Here is a 23,372-nt window from a genome sequence, read left to right as displayed (position 1 = left end):
AAACAGCTATACCGATCGAGTTTAAATTAGTTCCTAATTCGAAACAGCCATTCCCGTCTGTACGTGCATGTATTCCTGTGTTCAAAGTACAGATCGCATTTGTTGTTTCATTTTTTTTTTGAACAACTTTAGCATTGACCTTTTGATATATGTATAGCAATTTCAGCCAATCGATGCACCTGTATTTAGCTTAAAAGAAATGCGATCCTCAATAACAAGATTTCATACAATGATTCACCTAAACTAAATTCCATAATCTAAAATTCATGAATCCTACACCATGCTCTAATTGTGTAGTCAAGTGCAGACATCAAAACTCTGTCCCAATTACAATTTAATTACAAACGTTTGAAATATCATCATTATTATTGTCGCTCCATTCACGCTCCATACTATTCTAATAGTCAACATTTGTGAAAATAAAAACGACTGATATGCTGATATTAAAGCCCCTTGATTATCAATAAATTGAGACATTTTTTTGTTGTTGCTTTAAATTCAACATTTATTATAGATACATTTGTAGAGACTGACATCCGATTACCATAAACATAGATTCAAATGCGAGAGGAGTTGGTTGAAATTGGTTGGTAGGCTAGCAGACTCTGTCGCTTGCGATGCAGTTGGGAATCCAACGTCAAAGCTTTGCGTTTTTCAAATCGAGATTTCCATGCAAATGTTATGATGAATACCAAATCATACCAAAAATGGGCGATGCATTCACATTTGTCGACATGCCATGAAAGACAGAGACAAAGTGAACAATCTTAAGGTGTGGTGGGCTGACACATGTAAAGTGTCATGTTTTACAAGTCTTGTTTTTAACTGAGAGTTGTTTTTTTTCTGTTGAAGCAAAGTCTTTTTCGATATGCAAATTTGAGGAACATTACAATGCATAAACCATACTCGCGCTGCAATTACAGGAACTTGAAGAGAGGATAGAGGCGAGACAAACAATTGATAGAAAATGCAAGCGACGACCTAGATAGTTTTCGATTCCAGAAATGCTTGGAATGAGGTCGACTTTGAAAAATCTTTGATTTGTTTCCTAAAGTTGGGGAAGGTTTGAAATTGTCCTAATTGTCGATTAATATGCTGGAAATAGTTTAAGATATAGAAAGTGTGCTGCATCGAATTTTCATCAGTTTCTAGGTAAATTGTGCGTATTGTTTGAAGGGATTTGAAAGTATAACACTTTTAATGAGTAGAGGGAAAATCGTGTTAAGAATTGTTAACACTTACATATATTACCAACTGGACAAAATGACAGAGTTACACTCTGTTGATTTCCACCCAGAACTCCAACACGATATTTCAAAACGATTTTTCGTAGTAGCGTTGATCTATTATTTGCAGCTTACGAATTGTGATCGTTAATCCTTTATCTCGTCGCTACGAACAGTATTCTTGCTACCAAAATTTATAACTTTTACTACCAAAAATGATAGAGTTTTCCAATAAGAGATGTTATTTTGGCATTCAAAGACTAATGGAGTTTTTTGAGACAAATGATCGGATGTTTTTCATAATAAAGAGAAAGGCATGCCGTTAATAATGAAAAAAAAAAAAAAACATCAGCCAAATGGGCACCACCACCACGCTTATTGAACCATATCCCTTTCATGAAAATTTCCATAACCATCGCAAAGAGGCTGCCTTATATCTTCGATAGCCCCATGAATTCTATCCTCGAGGTCTTGAATCGACGCTGGGCTGTTCGCGTACATCTTGTCTTTCACGTGGCCCCAAAGGAAGAAGTGGCAAGGTTTTTAATCACAAGTTCTCGGTGGCTAATTGTGATCACCTCTTTCAGAGATAACACAGCCCGGAATCAACTCTCGATAGCGCCATCTATTTACCGTAACTGTTGACTCAACCTCATTCTATAAGGTCCAATGAACCCGATGGACCATAAACCGCATCGAACAGTCACACGTGGAGGATAGAGTGGCTTCTCAATAATACATCTTGGGTATTCCGAGCCCCAGATGCGGGAAATTTTCTATATTGTAGTTGTCATCAATTTTGCAGTTAATTTTAATCATTTTAATGCATTGTTGAAGCGTGTATCATTAAATTTATAATTATGGCGTTGTTGTTGTAGTAGTGTTTTGTGTTCTATACTTCGTCTGCTTGTTTCTATTGAGTATCCAAATCCAGAAACCCTGCGACTAAGATGGGATGCGTCCAGAGGGATCTGGGTCTGAGACGAGTGCGTCTAGCTTGGCAATTAAACAGGTGACGTGTGTCGTGTGGTCCCTGGTCACAATCGGGGCATACATCCTGTACATTGGCATCAATCCTTGCTCTGTAGGAGTTGAGGCGACTGCATCTGCCGGATCGTAATTGAGCCTGAACTACTCTGGTTTGCCGGGGGAAGTCGATTTCTTCAGGTGCAATGGGAGGCGGTCGTTCTCCAAGGACTACATTCACCCGGAAGCTATTCACCGCATCTGCTACCGTGTCCGCATGAATGTTGTCTAAACCCGTTTGATATGCCGCTTGATCTAGAGGTTCTCTCTTGTAGCGCTAGACCCCACGCTTTAGATCATGTAGATTAAGGCTTTAAGGCGGTGGATACCTATACACAAGATGATGATTTGGATGTTCACTGCGATTTGGATGGTCACTGCCGCATGTAGTTGTGTTTTCTCACGGGTAGGATCTTTGTCTCCTGATGGAGGTTGTCCACATGAGAGCTGAGGAGACAGCCCGTCGCAGTTCGAAGAGCGGAATTCTGACAGATCTGAATATTATTACACTGTGTGTCACATAGCCGACGAGCCGACACTGGCGCTGCATAACTTACCACAGACCGGCCAATTGCTTTGTAATTGGTCAACAAGTTGTCTTTGTCAGCACACCAAGTGCTGCCGGCTTGAGGACCTTGTTTCTACTTTTGACTTTATCGTAAATTTCTGTGGCATGTGAGGAGAATTTGCAAGAGCTGTCAAATGTGACACCAAAAGTATTTTGGGACACTTGATGGTCGGAATTTTCACTCCGTCGACCATCACTTTCAGCTCCCTACGCAACTCATGCGTGTATATAGTAAACAATGTGGCTGAAGATTTGGTGGCAGCTATCTTCAGATTTCATGCAGCGAAATAAAAGACAAGTTCGTTGAGGTAGACGTTCAACCTATCCCAGATGTCATCAATGGGTGGGGGGCCTGATGCCATGATCGTACAATCGTCCGCATATGATACGATCTCTATGCCGTCTGGAGGGGATGGAATGGAGGATAGGTAGATGTTAAACAGTGCTGGAGATACCACCTCGCCTTGCGGAACTCCCAGTTTCAATCTACGGTGTTTAGATAAAATGATTTGTTGGCTCCTTTCCAGGTTGCAGTAACGGGATCAATCTGCGCATTTTCCACATATCAGGTACTAAAGGGTGATTTTTTAGCTATAATATTTTTCGTAACACTGGATTAAAGAGCTCACGCACGTTCCGTGTTTTGTTTCACTGTCAAACATCTTCAGTTTGGTCAATAACTTAACCATGAATCGTCTTACAAACGAACAACGCTTACAAATTATTGAATTTTATTATAAAAAAGGGGTGCTCTGTTAAGAAAGTTTATCGCGCGCTTCTTCCATTTTATGGACGAAGGTAATTTTTAGCTCAATGGGTACGTAAATAAGAAGAATTGTCAATTTTGGAGTGAAGATCTGCCAGAAGCATTGCAAGAGCTACCAATGCATCCAGAAAATGTCACAGTTTGGTGCAATTCACGGGCTGGTGGCATCATTGGACTGTACTTCTTCAAAGATGATGGGAATCGTAGCATAACTGCGAATGGTAAGCGCTACCGTTAGATGATATCCAACTTTTTTTTTTGCCCAAAATGCAAGAGCTTGACTTGCATGATCGTGCGATTTAACGCCTGTAGACTATTTTTTGTGAGGCTATGTTAAAGCTCATGTCTATACAGACAAGCCCGCTTGAATTCACGCATTGGGAGACAACATTGAAACATTCATTCGTGCGATACCCGCCAAAATGTTGGAAAGAGTGTGCCAAAATTGGACTAGGCGGATAGATCATTTGATGCGCAGTCGCGGTCAACATTTGAATGGAATAATCTAAAATTATATGAACCGTACTATCGATTCAAATAAACATTTCATGCATTTTTCTGACTTTAATGTGTTTTTTTAACTTTCCTATATCTCTAAAAAAATCATCCTTTATAAGAGTGCTCAAAGACAGGTTGAGGACAATTGTGAGGAATACAACTCCAGGTTGAACCAGATTCTTCAGCATCGGTGTACAGATTCCGTCGGTGATCAACGCCTTGGATGACTTGGCGCCACGGATGACATTTGTAACTTCGTTCACGGTAAAATGTGATGGGGTTCGAGAGTTACTTAACAGTAGACCACAGCTTGCCTAAACCGATGCCTAAGTTAAATTTTTCCAAGTGTGCCAGCCACAAATTCCTCATATGTTTGTTGACTACCATGTTTATTTCCAGATTCAGCACGCTGATTCACTGTGCAAAACGTGGAGCCTTCAATCCGCTCTGCCAAAGCTATGCCTTGCTGGTCGTTACCAAGCACATTGTATCCGTGACAGGTGTTTGTTGTCTTCTGGATCGCTCCAACTAATATGTTCTTCCGACTCATAAAATCCACTATCTCGTCGATCTTGACTTTTAGACCATTGCGATTCAATTGCAAAACATACACTTCCCTGCACTGGCCTGGCAACATTGGGCTGGGATGCCTATATAGTCGCACGGGAGTGGTCGGAGTGGCAACATAGTCCGACGACGAGGACGCAGAAGGCGATGACGACTACGCTTATCCCGGCACGGGATAGCTGTGAGCACCACACAGACTGGAGCATTGTGGTCCGATCTGTGCGGGGTTGGTTGCTGTTACAAGAAGCTTAGCTGCGAGCTACCGGGTGCGTCCACAGGTTTCGGATAGTGGAATGCTCCATACAGAGTAGTTGTAATGGCAGTCGCGGACAATCAGCGGTATCTAGCGGAGAGTCTCAGTGAGAAGCCGCGCGGCACCAGCTCTTGCATAAATACTGTGTGCTTACCTCCACATGAAAATGTGGCTACAACAACAAAGACTACGCTTGTGACCCATTGCTGTCTATGTTCTCACAGCACCTTGCAACATATTCAGTGCGACTATACTCCCGTAGTGACGTAAGGCGAAAATGCACTCACTCCATACACCGGTTACATCTCACCGACGCGACATATGATGCAAGCGAACACAACCAGGATCCGGGGTTCTTTTCAATCACGGTACGGACTAGAAGCGTGCGGAGAAGGCACTCCGTGATGCGCCTCTTCCATGACGAAAAATAACGAACACGTACACTGAGGCGGCAGCCCTTGCCAATGAAGAATTCCATCGGGTCGATCACGTGCAACCGGCCGCCAAGGGATTAAATAATAGCGTAGTTTCTACTTTTCAAGTGTCAAAAAGTAGAAGCTTCAAAAGTGACAACTGCCGAAATACCGAAATAACAACTCTTGTTGGAAAACCATTTATGATTTCTACAACCAAATGATTGATTTTAAAATTTTATGGAATATTTTAAATCTTTTTTAATGCAGAGCATTTTGCGTTTCATAAAAATTTTAATAAAATTTACAACAATCTTCTGCTATGAAAAATACAAAATTGTAAAAAATTCTTTATTCACATACATGACTTTTGCCCCATTGAATATAAATCTAAAGTTACTACACAACTTCGGCTTACTTCTTTGCTGTTTATAATTTTTTCTTTCATGTCTAGAACGTGATTAGATTTTACGATAATTATGGTCAGCTCCTTAGTTTTACTTCACTTTTTGACTGTTTATTGGCATGGCATACCAAATTCGTTTAGTATCGATATTATGTGGGCGTGGTGTAGAATTTTTAATTTTTACATGGCTCGAAGCCATAGATCATACCAAAGTTTTAAGTCAAAACAATTCTCATAAAAATGTGCAATTTACAAATTATAATAATTAATGATAGATAGTGGCTTTCAACACAATGAAATCTGATAGTTGGTTATGCTAACTTGGGTCGTTGGCAAAATGTTTTGATTGATGTCAGAGAAAGTAATAATGGTTTGCATAGAGTGAAGTTTTGTCGTCATTTTCTAACAAATAAATTTGATTTAAATGGCGTCGAGCTTAACCCAGTGGTGGAAACAGGGAAATTGGAGCATCCGTATGCCTGCAAACCCGCACAAATTTAACCATAATTTCCATTGCGTGTCATAGGTACGTTTAAAATGGGAGCTATGTCAGAATATAGACCGATTTGGACAATACCATAGTTGTTGAAAGTCATAACAAAACACTACATGCAAATTTTTTTTGCCAAATTGGACAAAAATTTTGTCTTGTAAGAGCTCAAGAAGTCAAATGGGGACATGAGGGCTATATCCAAATCTTAACCGATATGGCTCATTTGCAATCCCAAACGACCTACATAATTAGGAAGTATCTATGCAAAAATTCAAACGGCTAGCTGTCGTAATTTCGACATGCAGACATATATACAGACACGGCTAGATCGATTCAGAATGTCGAGACATTCAAGAACAGATGCAGAGAATCATGTGCATAATGGAAGTAGTGTAATTGTCGCAGACAAAAAAATCTGTCATTACACGAAAACACATGCGTTGGGAAAAGTACAGCTTATAGACAGGATTGTCGAGCGTAGTTAATGTGGTATTTGTATCATATAGTGGTGTGTGTTGCGATCTCAATCTTTCCTTTTCCATTTGCAAAGAAAATATCCGATCATTGAGCAAAACTCTTTGCCCGAAAGTGGATATCAGATTCATACTCCACTTCCAAAAAGCACATTGGAGCTGCATATTGCTATAGTCGGTATATATGTGTGGTTTAGGGGGAGTTTATGAGGTGAGCCGTCCCTGAAACACAGATACAGATTTGAGCCCCTTTTTGCCACAATCCCCAAATATGCCCAGTTTGAGGGATATGCAGGGTGGGGCGGCCACCCACATACTTAGCCCTGAAAAATATCAGCATCGTGTTCAACTCTCAAATTTCTTTAATTTGAGCCCCAATTGCCATTGGTTTTTATGGGGCGACACGACCCCCGAACATTTGGCCTCAAAATTTGATATCAAATTCGTTTTCTACTATAAAATTCCTATTATTTATCGCCATAATAGGCAATCATGGTCGGTTTGGAGGGAGTTTAGAGGCGCACCCTGAAGTAGTATCAGCATCGTGTAGAAAAAGTGTAGTCTACTACAAAAGACCTTTTATTTCTGTCCTATTCTATCCTGATTGGCCTTCATATATTATTTCATATTATTCATATATTATTTTTTATTCTTTGTTTTTGGGTAGGATTGGGGGACGATCATTGCCCTCTGATACGTCCTTTCATTTGAGTACAATATATTCTCGGTCATCCTGCATGAGAGTCTGGCGTTGTATTTATTGGAAGTAGAGGGTCGCTCCCCCCGACGCTAAGTCCCAAACGACAATTTATTTAAGTCTTTTTTGTCGCGATCTACTGTCCTGCGGATACTTGAATCCTAATACCAACATCAGATTCGAAATGTATTGTCATAGACCTTTCTTTTAATTGGCATATTATCCCGATCGAAATACACGTTCTATTGAAGGGTATTTAGTGGGTCGCAGACTCTGTCCTAATTGTGCATACCAAATTCGAAGGTATGGGGGAGGCGCCTCCAACCCCAATGAATACATTTTTATATCAACATTGAACTCAACATTTAAATATCTTGCATTTGATATTGTCCTAATCGGGAAATTTGTCTTGCTTGGGGGTTTTAGGGGGGTGGGGAGTGCCCTCAAACACCAAAAAAAAAAATGTTTGTGTCAGATTTGTATTCTACTTTTAAATACCTTTCATTTGATACCCATAATGCTCAAAGAGGTTAAAGTGTCCCGTTGGGTCTTGTTTTTGGGGGTGGGCCACCCCGACACTTTGGATAACATTTAAATGCCAATTTAGTACTCTATTCGCAAATGCCTTTCATTTGATACCCATATTACCCAAAGTGGTGAAAGTGTCATCTTGGAGTTTTTTGGGGGTGGGGGACCCCCGCAAACTAAGAGAAAGAAATTTGTATACCAAATTCGTACTCTACTCTTAAATACCTTTCATTTGATACCCATATTGTCCCAATCGGTACACATGTCTATTCAGGTGGGTTTTGGGATGGGGCGTCCCCCCAAGTTATTTGACCTGAAAATTTTTTTTACCAATTTGGTGTTTTTGGGGTATCATAAGGGGCATACAAAATTTCGCTTAAATCGGTGCACGAATCTCCGAGATCTGGTGTTTTTGAAAATTGGGGTATGGGGGAGGTTGCATGCCTGTTGAATGTCGCTCAAATGTTTAGTTTTCATAATTGAGTTAAAAAAAAAAAAAAACAAACAAATAAACACTACTAATCAGATGATTTCTAAATTCAGAGTTTTGCCGCCTATATTCAATATTCTGTTTTTTGGGCTTTCCATGCCCTTGGGCATAAAACGCAATTGTTACTTTCTTAAAATTACCAAAATGGACTTTTTACCTCTGAAACTGGTCTTGGGGCTTGTCGAGCAGTGGTGGAAGATCTGAAGTCTGGCAATGTTTCGGTTTATGCAGGTAAAACTCCACCTTCTAATATTTGCCTTTCAATTTCCTTAAGATATGCTGTCACAATTGTGGTCTTATGACTTTTTACCTCCTCCACCAATTACTGTCCAGTAACTACAAAACTAAAAATTTAATAATTTCTCACGTATGCAAGTATTAAAAAGAAAATTACTCTTCATAAAGGAAAGAAAACAAACTCTTCAAGCACAACAAGTGAAAACGACCGCCTGCAAATCGGCTGCAAAATTTCAACTCTGTCACGTTTTATTTTCTTCAACTCCTCTCTGTTCAAAATGATCAGCAACTTATTGGCAATATAAATCACTCAATCATTGAAGGCTGGAATTTTCTGAAGAAATAAAAGGCATACAACAAAACCATTGTCGAAGCGGCAGTTGCAGTTTTATGTTTAGTTGGACATTCCAAAAAATATTGTCTGTGGCAGCCGCAGCCGCCGTCAGTAAATCCATCCCACAGCTGGATTACACAACCACCAGCGACCAACAACAATGACTTTTTCTGTTTTTTTTTTTTTTGGGTGCTTGCTTTGAAAGCGCCCATCAATAGACAGACATATGATACGTAAAATACAAGTGTTGTAAGACACGTTCTGTTGAAGTTAATGAGACGCCATGGCCTTAAAGACGGAAAGAAAACGCGATTCAAAGATAGGCCCTGAGTTTTTAAAGATTATATTCGAAATTCTTTGAATTTGGCAGCCCCAGACGCAAACGCACCCTAACTCGTGGCTGTCATAAATTAATTTGAGGCATTATTTTAATTGCAATGCGTGTCTGGTTGGTTTAGGCGCTGTTGCTGCTGTAGTCGTTATTGTTGGTGGAAAAAATGCCAATAAATTTGAATATGATATTCATTTTCTCTTCATATACCTTCATATCTGAGTTGCGAATCGCCCCCACCTAATGCCGAGGTACGCTTTGCTATGCGCTTCAAATCAGTCAAATTGACATGAGGCGTCATAATTTCTATCTAATAAACTTGAAGGTTTGTGTTTTTTCGATATGTGCGTGATAAATTAGGAGTTTTAAATCTATCGAAATGAAAGGGAGCTGATAACTTGTACAACTGTAACTTTGGGCGAAAATAACTAAAACCAATAAAAGCCTGAGTCCGTCTAGGCCGAAGCTTGTATACCCTTTACCATTCCGTTTATAGGCAGTAACTGAAAAACTGGAGGTCATAACAAGGCATCCTCTCTAATTATTTTGTATACATTTGCATAAGAATTGATTCCTGTAGGCGGTCAAGAAGTTAAATCGAGAGATCGGTTTATATAGGAGGTATATTAGGTTAAGAACCGATTTGGGCCATACTCGGTATAGATGCAGGATGTCATCGAGCAAATCAGACATATCCGACAAGAATTGCGCTAGAGGCTCAAGAAGTCAAGTTGGGAAGTCGGTTTATATGGGATCTATATTAGGTTATGGACCAATTCTTGTTATTGCTGTTGAATGTCATAGGAAATATCAGCCAAATGGTATTATATTGTAATTATGCCATATAGACTCATAGAAAATAGTCTGATGAAAATAACAAACACTGTCTGCTGACTGTTAGTATTTCTCTCTAGCAGCGCCGAATCTCACGCTCTGGATCTGTAAATCCGCCTTATGGCTTCTGGATGACAGATACCTATCCACAAGATGGTAATTTGGATGCTCCTTGCTATTACAGCCGAGAAGACATTTCTTAGCCGGCATGTGGTTGTGTATTCGCATGGGTAGGATCTTTGTCCCATGATAAAGGTGGTCGCCATGAAAACAGAGGAGACTGCCTATCGCAGTTCGAAGAGCGACATTCTGTCATATCTGGATATTACTCCAGTGCGTGTAACATAGTTGGCGAGACCACATTGGCGCTGCATAACTTGCCACAGACCGGCCAATTGCGTGGTCAACAAGGTTTCTTTGTCAGCATCCCAAGTGCTGCCGGCAAGAGACTTGAGGACCTTGTGTCTACTTTTAACTTTATCTCAAATCTTTTGGAACACTTGATGGCCGGAATTGTTACTCCACCGACTCACATTCAGCTCATTACTCACCTCGTGCGTGTGGTGGAATGATGTGGCGGCCATGATCGTACAATCGTCCGCATATGATACAATCGCAATACCACCCCCTCTAGACGGCTTAACTATGGAATGGGGGATAGGTAGAGGCTAAACAGCGTCGAAACTATCACCCCGCCTTGGGGAACTCACAGTTTCACTCTATCTCTAAATTCCACAAACGACTTATCTCTATCGAAATTCCACAAATTCATATCTCCTCAAATTCCACAAACGATTGGCCACCACACAGACAATTCGTGGCCAAGGGTTTAAGGACTAGCTGGAGGGGCATGTTGGCAACGCTCTCAAATAGTTTGGCATGGATGACCATGTCAAATGCTTTCGATAGGTCCAGTGCCACGATGGCCGTCCTAAAACATGACCTGGGCTGATTGAAGCCACGAAAAATGTGTGCGGTGATGGCATGCAATGCAGTTGTTGTGCTATGCAGTCTTCGAAATCCATGCTGATGCTCGGCGAATAGAAATTCTCCAACGAGTCTCTGGAGAGACGATTGGCTACTGGGGGAGAGGGTAGATAGGTCTGTGTGACTTCCCCTTGGTCGAGTCCTTTCCATGCAGATTCTTTAGCATCGGTGTAGAGATTCCGTCGGAGCCCAATTCCTTGGATGACTTAGCGCCACGGAGGAGATTCGTAGTTTCGTCCACTGTAAATTGTAATGACTGTCCATCGGTTCAAAGACCATGGATGCGACGAATGGCTATTCTCGTAGCCTTGTCACTTTCGGGATGCTCTATAGAATGATTGAACCACATGGCGCATCTCTTCGGGTCAGTCACATATGACGACAAAAGTGACAGAGGTCCTGCCCTTCCTTCTTCTGGGGTTCAAAAGTACCTACATAAGTTGCAGTGCTTCAAGTTCGGTTAATACCCTGTTTATTTTCACATTCAGCTTGCTGATTCTGGTGTTTTAGAAGTCAGTTCATAAAATCCGATTACGCTCGTTTGCGGCAGCTCAACCTGCGCAGAGAAATTGGGCCGCATTTGGGGTATTCGATCGACAGGTAGAAAGCGAGCGGTCGTTGCATTAATCCTTTCTCGAAATGTCCTCTCGACAACTAGCAAATTTGAATCAGCTCACTGAAGCGGCGATCGGTGTACTCTCTGAAGCCGACCCAATCGGCTTTTTTGATTGAAAACGTCTGATGCTTAGAGGTTATAAAGTGGGGTGGTCGCCAAAGAAATGACAGCTTGCCAGGATACGTCACTAAGGAGATGAGGGAATGCAATGGTAATTTCTGGCGAGCTGCTGTACCTTTTCGTAATCCTAGTGGGGGCAACCTCATTCAGCGCGCAGAACGTGGAGCCTTCAATCTGCTCTGTCAAATCTATGCCCTGCTGGTCGTTACCTAGGGAAGAACGCCTTGAAACGTGATGTGCATTAAAGACTCCCAAATCAGGTTATTATGGCCAGACAGTTGGCTGTTGGGCTTCAAAACTTGGTCATTTACTGGGACATAACTACCAACCGGCAGTACCGCACCTGACTGCTATCCTCATACATTCCACTCGAAAAAAAAATTAAAATTTCAATTAATTTTTTAATTGATACAATTAAAAAATGATTGAAGTTTTTTGAACTTATTTTTGAAATCCAGTTCGTAGAATCGGTTGCCATGGGATTGCTTTAAATTGCTACAAACATATGGGAAATTTTAATTTTTTGAATTGAAGCTTAAAAGTATTTTAATCACATTTGTGATTGAAAATTCTTTCAGATTCAATTAAAAAATTAATTGAATCAATTAATATTTTTAATGGAATATTGCAAAACTTAACAATTGTAATTAAAAAAAAAAAATAAATATTCAATTAAACAAGTAAAAGTGTTCGACTGGGACGAATCTTGGGAACCCACCATCATGGACTCTGCTAAAAATTTATACAAAATAAATTTAGTTAAAGGGCATAATTTTACTCTACATATCAAATTTCTGTCAAACCAGGGGCCGGTTCACATGAAAGCTATATCAGGTTATAGACTGACTTGGACCGTATTTAACGCAGTTGTTGCAAGTCAACAGAAGTAACAGAACACCGCATGCAAAATTTCATCCAAATCGAACAAAAATTGCCCCTGCTCCGTCCTTGGCACAGTTGTTGGAAGTCATAACAGAACACTACATGCAAAATTTCAGCCAAATCATACAGAAATTGCAGCTTATAATCTATTTTTTTCTATGCATGTAGATACCACTAGCGCTAGGGGAAGGTGAGAATGGTGTACCGCAAAGGTCAATCCCTTAACTCCACTCCATGCGATCTTTACGTAGCACATTGTATCCGTTATAACTGCGCAGGCTGCAGATGTTGGTCAACTTTGTCTCATAAAACTTCCGTCTCAAAAAACATAATATTTCGTTAATCTTGCCTTGGTTTTTACAAGTATCGGTGGCTTGTATAGCTTAATTTTTGTCTGTCAGCAAAATCCTTTCCAATTTAAATTAAGGAACGGTTGTCTGCTTGCATCATCATATATCCTCCAAATTTAACATTACTTTTGTAATCTCTCACATAGTACGCTCAAAAGTATTTCGTATGCAGCAATACTTTCGTATGCAATAATACTTAAGTTAGCAGGGACTTTCTAGTTTCCTCTCTTGTATTATTCCGGGCAGATTGCGCAGACAAACTGATGCACGTAGCTTCTGGAATAAAATGTTTCTGCTTGTAACCCATCGACAACTGCTGCCATGATTTTCTTCAACCGGGTAACCAATGCTCTAACCTCTTTCTGATTAGGCGGTATGTATTCTACACCGTCTGTGGTTGGAAGTGTTTCATCCTCGTCGGTGCCATTATTGGATACCAGCAGTTGGGAAAAGTGTTCATTCTATATCCTAGGCACAGTATTTGAATCTGTTTTCAGATTTCCTTCTTTGTCTCTACAGGTGATTGTATCTGTACTAAACCTATGGCTTTGATTATAATTCAAATATGTGAATCGATGTTGATGGAGTTTTATTCGAATTTGGACCAATTCGGTCCATTTGCGATCCTCAAAGACCAACGTCAATAAAAATGATCTGTGGAAAATTTCACTCTGGTAGTATTATTTGTTTTATCGCCTCGTGGCTTTGATTAACGAACGGAGGAAAATGGGAAGATCAATTAATTTTAGACGATCGACAATATGCATATTCTATACAGATTTATCCAATTATACGGAACTTTATCATGTGTTTTATCTAAAACTCTAGCCATTCTTTCATCCAATTATCTGATTCATATATAGTTTAAATAATTTCAAAAATTGTTCCATATGCGGAAGAGAAAATCGAAATAAATACGTTAACCATAATGTTCGTATAACTCTTCTAGTATAGGAAACCTACTCAAATTTAAATTCATACTCCATGTTTTGTTGTATTTTTCCGAAAGGTTTAACAATTTGTAGGAGTGTATGAACAACGGCATAGTCAACAAAGCGACCAAACTTAAGTAGGAGGTATCTCTTGTACACCTAGAGGTAGTATTTATAAATATACCACAATGTGAAACCTCATTTGTTGACTGCAATATTAGTATTTTCATCACGTTCTTGGCAGCTGGAGGTATTGCTCAACCCATTGAACACCTTTGAAGTAGTTTCTATTCTTCTTATTTTGGAAACGTCTTTGGGTTTTTAATTTGTCCTCTACTCATAAAAAATAGCTTTTATGTTTGTGATATTTTTGTAATGACCACCATCAAATGACGATGAAATAGAAATGAATAGTTTCTAAATTCTTCGGTTGATAACACACGCATTTAATAATGTTTGTTTTTTATTCCATTTAGCTCGTAAGCTATTATCATTTAGCCAATATTAATCGATAGTGCTATTTGCAATACTCCAATACTGGGAACAAAAGTTTCCATTTTGAACGATGCATTACAGCATATCATGCAAATGCAAATGCCCATGAACATTCTATTTTTGAATCAGAAGAAATTTCGTTTGCAAATTATTCAAATATTGATTTAAGACCCTATGCCCCTTATGGGTAACAAAGGGAAAAATAATTCCAGGTAAAATATAGTGAACTAACATGCTAATTCATAAAATAATCGCTGAGTTGAGCACACATGTTTCCATTTCGTACCACAAAATGTATCTGCAATTCGGAATAGGACAATCTATTAACAGTAGCGAAGATGACATCGGACCATAGCATTTTGTCCGCCCCAACTATAGGTGTGGGTACTTTGGCAGCTGTTGTTAAGGGTATTTCTTTAAGCTCTCAACCAGTCGTGAGAGTAACGAATGCGAAAAAGGCGGATAACCCAGAGGGATACGCAGTTCGACCCCTGCCTTTAAGTAAAAATGGTGTTTCCGATTCGGATTCAGGCTGCGTCAATGAAACAGTCATCGTAGCCGAACCGAGAGATGAGGGCAGCGGGATGACGGCAGAATTGAGCAATGGCTTTGCTAAGCTCACAAGTAGACCGAGAAAGCGATCCGGGGCACGACGAAGGAGACAGCAAAAATGCTGAAGAAGAAAAAGAGCTCTCCGCTTTCAAGTAAAATTGCAAATGTTGCCCATGAACATTCCACTAAGGAATAGGAATATCAACGAGTGCAGTCCGTTTCAAGGGTAAGCTCAATGATAAGGCGAGAGAGAAGTTTTAACATGGCCATGGGGCCACCGTAGCGCAGAGGTTATCATGTCTGCCTATGACGGTGAACGCCTGGGTTCGAATCCTGGCGAGAAAAAGAGCTGATTGTATGAAGTGATGCCAAATCACTTCAGCAGATATGGGGAACTCGGATATCAACGAAAAGGGTGAGCTGCTTATCGAATATATTATGAGTTGCAATCTAGCGATTTGAAATAAAGGAAATTATTATCAATAACCGGCAGGAAGTACTAGATGTTACATTTGTATCAGAGAATACCGGCAAAAGGATATGTGACTGGTAAGTGTTGGATGACAACAGTTTATCTAATCATCTTTATATTAGCTGAAGCTTTTGAGAGGTTAGGTTCGGTTGAATGACTAGCCCACCATAGGCGAGTTCATTCGCTCCGTCCCTGCAGACCCAGACATGTACATAGCAAGTGCTCGATAGTCTCATCCTCATCGAGGCCACCCCTGCAGAAGTCATTATGCGGTATACCCATGCGCGCCGTCATGCGGCCTATGAACAGTATCCGGTTAGACTCCTGTTAATGTATTCATCGACATCTTATTGAACGTCAGCAACTTCCTCTTCCGGTAGATGACAGGCCAGAGCGTACTAGCGGTCAGTGGCAAGACCGGTAGCTGGTTCGCCAAACGCAGACGAGCCCCTCCTGGCCCATTCGTCCGCCCTCTAATTCCCTCATGTTCGGAAACCATGTCAGCACTACATCGCGGACTTGGAGCCTATCCAGGGACTCCAAACAATCCGCCAAGCAACTCGACCTCGCCGTCCTCGATCTCAGGGCCTTGAGCGCCGCCATACTATCCATATAAATCCTGAGTTTTGAGGGCGATAAATCCCTTACCAGAATTTCTCTTGGGGCTACTGTAATGGCACAGACTTCTGCCTGAAAAACTGTACACTCGTCCGGCAGTCTCAGAGACATGCCGATATTGAGTGCGTCGGAGTAGACCTCCAATCCAGTCCCTGACTCCAACTTGGAGCCATGCGTGAAGATCGAGGTCTCATCCTCCTCAAATACAGCATTCGCCTTCCACTCATTCCTTCCAGAAAACGAATTCTAAAAGCCCTTATCCCAGTCGGTACTGGTGCCAGGTAGTCGGAAATCCTCCTGGGCCTTATGTCCGCATCCATAACATCCATAATCGAACTGTGGCCGCAATGGTCTTCCTTCAAAATGCCGAGTTACCACAGCCTAAGCGCGACCTTGGCGGCGCAGGTTCGAATATAGGCCCCGATGGGCTGCATATCCAGCATCGCTTCCAGGCCTGTTTGTGGTGCGGATCGCAGTGCCTCTGTGACCCCGACACAGGCCAGTCTCTGGACCTTCTCGAATTTTCTCGTTCGAATCCTCTTCTCCACGGCCTTCCACCATACCAGAGCTCCATAGATCAGTACTACTCTCACGATGGCCAATAAATCATTTTGGGGGTTACCCCCCTCTTCCTACCGAACACCCTCTTGGAGGCCTCTCCACGATATTCCCCTTTCATGAATGCTTCGAATCTAGGATTATTCCAAGGTACTTCGACAACTTCGACAGCTGCTGGGTAATCCCGTCCAAGGACGGGAGTCTAAATTCCGGTCTCTTGTATCTAAGCGAGAAGAGCACCAGCTCCGACTTCCTTGGGTTGATCCTCAACCCATTTCTAGTAGCCTATCGCAACAATCTATATAAATCTGTTAACTGTTAACAAGTGCGAACGTGTTTTGTTTGAGCTCCGATTGAGTTGTCCTGTGTGTTTGCTTACCAAGTTTTACGACTATAAAAACAGCATTTAAAGTTTCAAAAGTTGCTAGTGAATGCAAATATTGTGGCAGATACGTCGGCAGCGTCCATTTTAAGCTGATATTTTTAATAAAAGTGATCACATTTATTAACATTTGCCAAATTTCCATTGGACATTTATACTTTTATGTTAACCGATTAACAATAAAGATAAATAAATATTCACCACAACAAACATCAGCTGTTAACTAACATATGCACCGCGGGCCGTTTTTTACACAGTACAATCATATCTATAACCCTGTAGGAACAGAATCTTAACGCATTAACAGTATCGAATAAAGCTAATCATCAAAATGAGTACAAAAGTCACAAAATCAGTAAAATCTGTGTTTAATACCCCTAAAATTAACAAACATCCAATAGAAAATACACCAACTTCCTCAAAGAATAAATCACCAAAATTAATTCAATTAATAGAACAAAAATTTGCTCGACAGACTGAAATAATAACAGCCAAAATCGATGAAGCAGTTGCAAATGCCATTGGTGCGCTCGAAAATAAACTTCTTGAGCTATCAAATAACTTAAATAATCTAACACTAAGAGTGAACGAAATGGAAAAATCTCAAAGTTGTCTAAATGATCTAAAAACTGAGATAAATGAGCTAAAATTTAAAATATGCCGCCAAGAAAACTTGAATGTATCATGTAACTTACGATTAACTGGCATTCCATCATATGAGAATGAAAATACTTTTGAGATATTTAAATGCCTGTGTGATTCTCTAAAAATTGTAACTCCTAGTGTCATAAGCGTACATCGAATTCGTAACTCTAATAGCAACATAATTGATGGTACTATTTTGGTAAAATTGTGTTCGCCAAATGATAAAAATTTTATATTAAAAACCATATCGAAGTATAGACGCGAAAACAAAACTCAACTTTCGATTGCCATGTGTGGTTTTGATAGCAATAACCACTTGTTTGTTAACGAAGACTTAACAAAAGAAAACTATAAAATATATAAAACCGCAATAAAATATAAAAAACAAAAACTATTATCAGCTGCTTTCACTTTGCGGGGGCTAGTTTATGTGAAGCAAACTGAACAAGATAGAGGTGTACGAATTGATTCTCTGGAACATCTCAACAATTTCTTTCGCTAATCCTAAACTGCAGTTACTCTGTTTAATCCTCAACAAATCATATAAAGATAATAACAAAATGTGTATAAACCTAATTCAAAGAAAAATATCAAACATAAGACTTCATATGATCCTATATCAAGTTTGCATAAACCGTCTAGTCTCATTTACCATTACTACTAACTTTGTTTATCAAATTAATATGCGTTGCAGAATAAAATTTTTAATTGACACTTAACGTTAACCATTGTTCCAATGACGGTCTTTACAATATGGTCAGAGTACTTTCAAAACAAAAAACTGGATTGTCGATAGTTCATATTAACGCCCAGAGTTTAAACAACAAAATGGACGAATTCAGGCAGACGTTCATCTCATCAAATATCGATATTATATGTGTATCCGAGACATGGTTCCACTCAGACATTGCAGACTCCATCTATGAGCTACAAGGCTACAAACTTTTTCGTTCCGACAGAGTAACCAATGCCGGTGGTGTGTGCATGTATCTTCGAAATGAACTTAAATGTAATTTAAAACTTAAATCTAATAATGATAATCCAATGGAATATTTATTCCTGGAGTTGTTTTGTGCTGATAATAAAAAAATTCTTGTTGGAACAGTATACAGACCAAATCGCAACGTTCCATTTGGCTATTTTACCGATGCAATTGAAGAACTCACAGTATTCTATAGTGATGTAATTATTTCTGGAGATTATAATAGCAATCTACTTTCTGAAAGTAAATTTGCTGATGCCATGAACACTTTTGGACTATATTCCGTAAATACCACAATTCCTACACACTACTCTCACACTGGAAATACTCTGATTGATGCCATTTTCGTTAATTGTCGGGAAAAAATTCTTCTGTATGATCAACTTTCTGCACCCTCATTTTCCAAACACGACTTATTATTTATAAAGTACGATGTAAATCTAAAGAAAAATCAAACAGAATACCAGATTCGCGATTTTCGAAAACTTAACTACAACTTGTTGAACGATTTATCTAACAATATTGCATGGGATGCAATATATGGTTATGAATCTGTTGAGGACCAAGTTAGTTTTATGCAACATCACTTTTCTTTGCTATATGACTATTGTGTACCCCTGCGAATAATAAAAGGTATACATAAACAACAGCCTTGGTTTACCCCCGAAGTCAAAAATTTGATTCAAAGAAGAGATACCCTATATAAACGTTGGAAATATTATAAAACCACAATTCTATATAACAATTTCAAAGAAGCAAGACGCCAGGTCAATGAGAAAATCAAAGTATTGAAAACGGAATACTATCGTCAGAAATTTACCACGGCAGTAGATAGTGGATCAAAATGGAAGGTTATTCGTAGTATTGGCATCGGAAAGAAAAATATTTCCACTCCGGACATGAATGTTGAGGATTTAAATCAAATGTTTGCTAACCACCAAAATCTGACACCAAACTCTTCAATCAATAATTTCGTAAATATATCACCATCTTCGGTCAATAACCTTTCAGACTCTACCTTCTGCTTTCAATGTGTTAATCAAAGTGAAGTCTTGGAATGTTTTCTCTCAATAAGTTCCAACGCTGAAGGAATGGACGAGCTATCTCCTAAATTTTTGAAAATTTTGCTTCCTAAATGTCTCCCTTATTTCACATATTTATTCAATACAATCCTAACTAAGTCTGTCTTTCCTAATTCATGGAAATACACGAAAATTATTCCTGTTCCAAAGTCCAACAATGACTTTCGACCAATTGCAATTTTACCGTATTTATCTAAAGTTTTGGAACGCGTAATGCATAAGCAGATTAATAATTACATATGCACAAATAAATTACTAACGGAGCGACAGTCTGGTTTTAGATCCCAAAGGAGTTGCATAACTGCACTTACCGATGTTATTGAGAATCTGAGATTGAATATGGACAACAACATGTTATCAATTCTGGTACTGCTTGACCACAGCAAAGCTTTTGATACAGTCAACCACTCAATCCTTATTTGGAAACTAGAGAAACTGTTTTACTTTTCTAAACCAGCATGCCGGCTTATTTCATCATATCTAAACAACAGATCGCAATCTGTCTGTCATAACAGAATGGTATCAAATATCCTTAATACAAAAAGTGGTGTCCCACAAGGCTCTATACTTGGCCCCTTGTTATTTTGCATATATGTAAATGATTTGCCTAGTGTTTTGCGAAACACTAATATTCATCTTTATGCAGATGATGTTCAACTTTATACAAGTACACATCTAACAAAATTAACTGAATGCGTCGACAGACTAAACCTGGACTTAGAACGTGTAAACGACTGGGCTACTAAAAATGAGTTAAAAATTAATCCAGCGAAGTCAAAGTGTGTGGTAATCTCGAAAAATGGATCGGATTTGCTTGCACAATACCCATTAACAATTAATTATACTCCAATAAGAATTGTTTCAACATCTTCTAACCTTGGTGTAACTTTCAACGAAAGGCTAACGTGGACAAACCACATTCAAAGTAATATCGTCAAGACATATGGGATGCTTCGCAACTTATGGGCAGTTCAAAGCACAACTCCGCTACATATTCGAATGACATTAGCGAAATCGTACTTGGTTCCAGTACTACTTTACGGAGTTGAAATATTTGCAAACTGCAATTACAACGACAAACAAAGGCTACATATAGCGTATAACAGTATTGCAAGATATGTATTTAAAAAGAGACGCCACGAAAGAATATCATCCTACTCATATCAAATATTCAACATGAGCTTTGACAACCTCCTTAAATTTAAATGTCTACTTTTTCTTCATAAAATCATATATACAAGGGAACCCAACTATCTATTTGAAATTCTTCAATTTGCGAGATCAACCCGGCGAAAAAATATTATTCCGATACGCCATAAATATTCTAGATCAGAACAACAATTTTTTATATACTCCATCCGTCTTTGGAACAATATACCTACCAGCATACAGCTAATAAGCAACGCATTTCTGTTCAAAAAGGAGCTGATGTTATTTTTTAAATGATCATATATTTAAAAACAACTGATTTTAAATAAGTAATTTATCTCAATGTAAAAATATTTTAATTTATATTGTTATATTGTCATATTGTAGCATATAAAATTTTTTTTAATAATCTTCTCTCAAACCTCTGTACTGTATTATCTCCTGAAGCTACCTAGTACTGTAACTTATAAGATTTCATATCTTGTTGTGCTAGGTCTCCGTAATTAAATAAATAATAATAATAATAATAATCTCTTCAGTGACCCTTCCTTGATTTCGTTGATCGTCGGCAGAAACCTGCCTCAGACCAGGAACACGACGTCGTCCTCATAAGCGATTATCTTCGTGCCACCCCCTCCAAGATCATTTATCACGAGGTTCCATAGAATCGGCGAGAATACCCCACCCTGAGGCGGTCACCCGTCTTCTGACCACACTATCTCCCAGGTTCGGATGAATAATCCACCCCATGGCCGCAAATGTAGGTATTTCGATATCTTGAGCGACAACTTCTTCCTGGTCGCCCGGGAAATGGGTCTCCATCAAAAGTTCCACCGTCTCCTGACCACTCTCGGTGTAAGTTCTGCCCTCCCTCCTGTGATGATGTCTCACTAAGAAAATACAAGCGCGAGCTAAAAAATGCTCAAAAAAATCCTGGGTGGAGTTTTGCAGCCCCGTGGAGAACACCACTGAGACCTCTAGATAAAGTAAGATCCTATCCTCGAGACTTATCACGGTAAGATATATTCAGAACTCAGAGAATGTATGGACAATGTCTAGCGAGGAAGCACTAGAACTACTCGTTGATACACATTTTCCCGATAACTCTCTAACGGACAACGTGTCCCCAGAAGAGGTTGTCACTGATATGCATTCGTCAGAGGCTAATGACGAAATTGTGGCTAGTCGAAAATCCTTAGGCCGATGAAAAGTTTCGACACCTTTAAATCGTCTTGTCCTGATGATGTATCGCCGGTGTGCGATAAACAGGACCCTTGGTTTAGGGAAATATACTCTACTTTTATCAGCATGTCGTATATACCTGTGGGATGGAAGGACACAAAGGTTATTTTCATTCCAAAAGCAGAAAAACCTTTCCACTCGAAGGTGAAAGATTTGCGTGCTATAATCCAATCATCCTTTATCCTGAAGACTCTAGAGAGGTTGATAGGAACATATCCTAGGGCAACGATCCCTGGAGATCGCTTGTCCCAGCAATAGTATGTATATTGTAATGGCAAGTCTACTGAAAGAGTCCTTCATGATCTAGTCGGCTTCCGGCACGGGATAGCCGTAAGCACAAGCTGGAATATTGAAATTTGATCTATGTGGTGTTCATTGCTGTAAAGAGAAGCTTAACTGCGAGCTACCTAGCGCTTTCACAGGTTGCGGATAGTGGAATACTCCATACGGAGTGGCTGCAACGGCAATCGCGGAAAATCAGCTGTATTAAGTGGAGAGTGTCTTTGAGAGACCGAGCGGCACGGGCTCTTGCTCGACATGACACCTTGTTCCAGCGCCGATCGGTCCTTTAGACCGGACCGAGCTTACCGCCACATGAAAATGCGTCTACAACAACATAATAGGCTACATCGAAGACTCTTCTTCTTGAGACTATAGAAACCTCAATCAATACCCGATTCGATTGCTCAAATACAGACTGAGTTAATTTGGGTACAAGGGTGCAAAAGTGATAAGACAGGTAGACGGTGGAGCTTATCCGCCTTTCAACACTCCGACATCGCCACCTACGTCGGAACTGCAACGGTTAGTGAGGAAAGCAAAACAGACTGGAAATGAGGTACTAATAGGGTGCGATACCAACTCTCAACACATTTCGTGGGGTAGCACCAGCATTAATAAGCGGAGCCAAACCCTGTCAGAAGATTACTAACGACCTAATAACACTTAATATGGATAACACCGCTACCTTTATTAATAGGATTAGGAAGTATTAGGTGTGACAATATGTTCGAAAAATCTAATCGATGAGGTTCAACATTGGAGGGTCTCCATGGAGCATTCCATCGCTACATTAGGATTAGAATCGCAAGACCAGTGCCGATTCCGATAAGCTTCCGTAATAAGTAAGAAACCAACTGGCCAAAATTCGGAAGACTACACAGAAGAA

Source organism: Stomoxys calcitrans, chromosome 1, assembly GCF_963082655.1.
Source record: "Stomoxys calcitrans chromosome 1, idStoCalc2.1, whole genome shotgun sequence".
Classification (NCBI taxonomy): Eukaryota; Metazoa; Arthropoda; class Insecta; order Diptera; family Muscidae; genus Stomoxys; species Stomoxys calcitrans.
Note: the sequence above shows the minus strand (reverse complement) of the source record.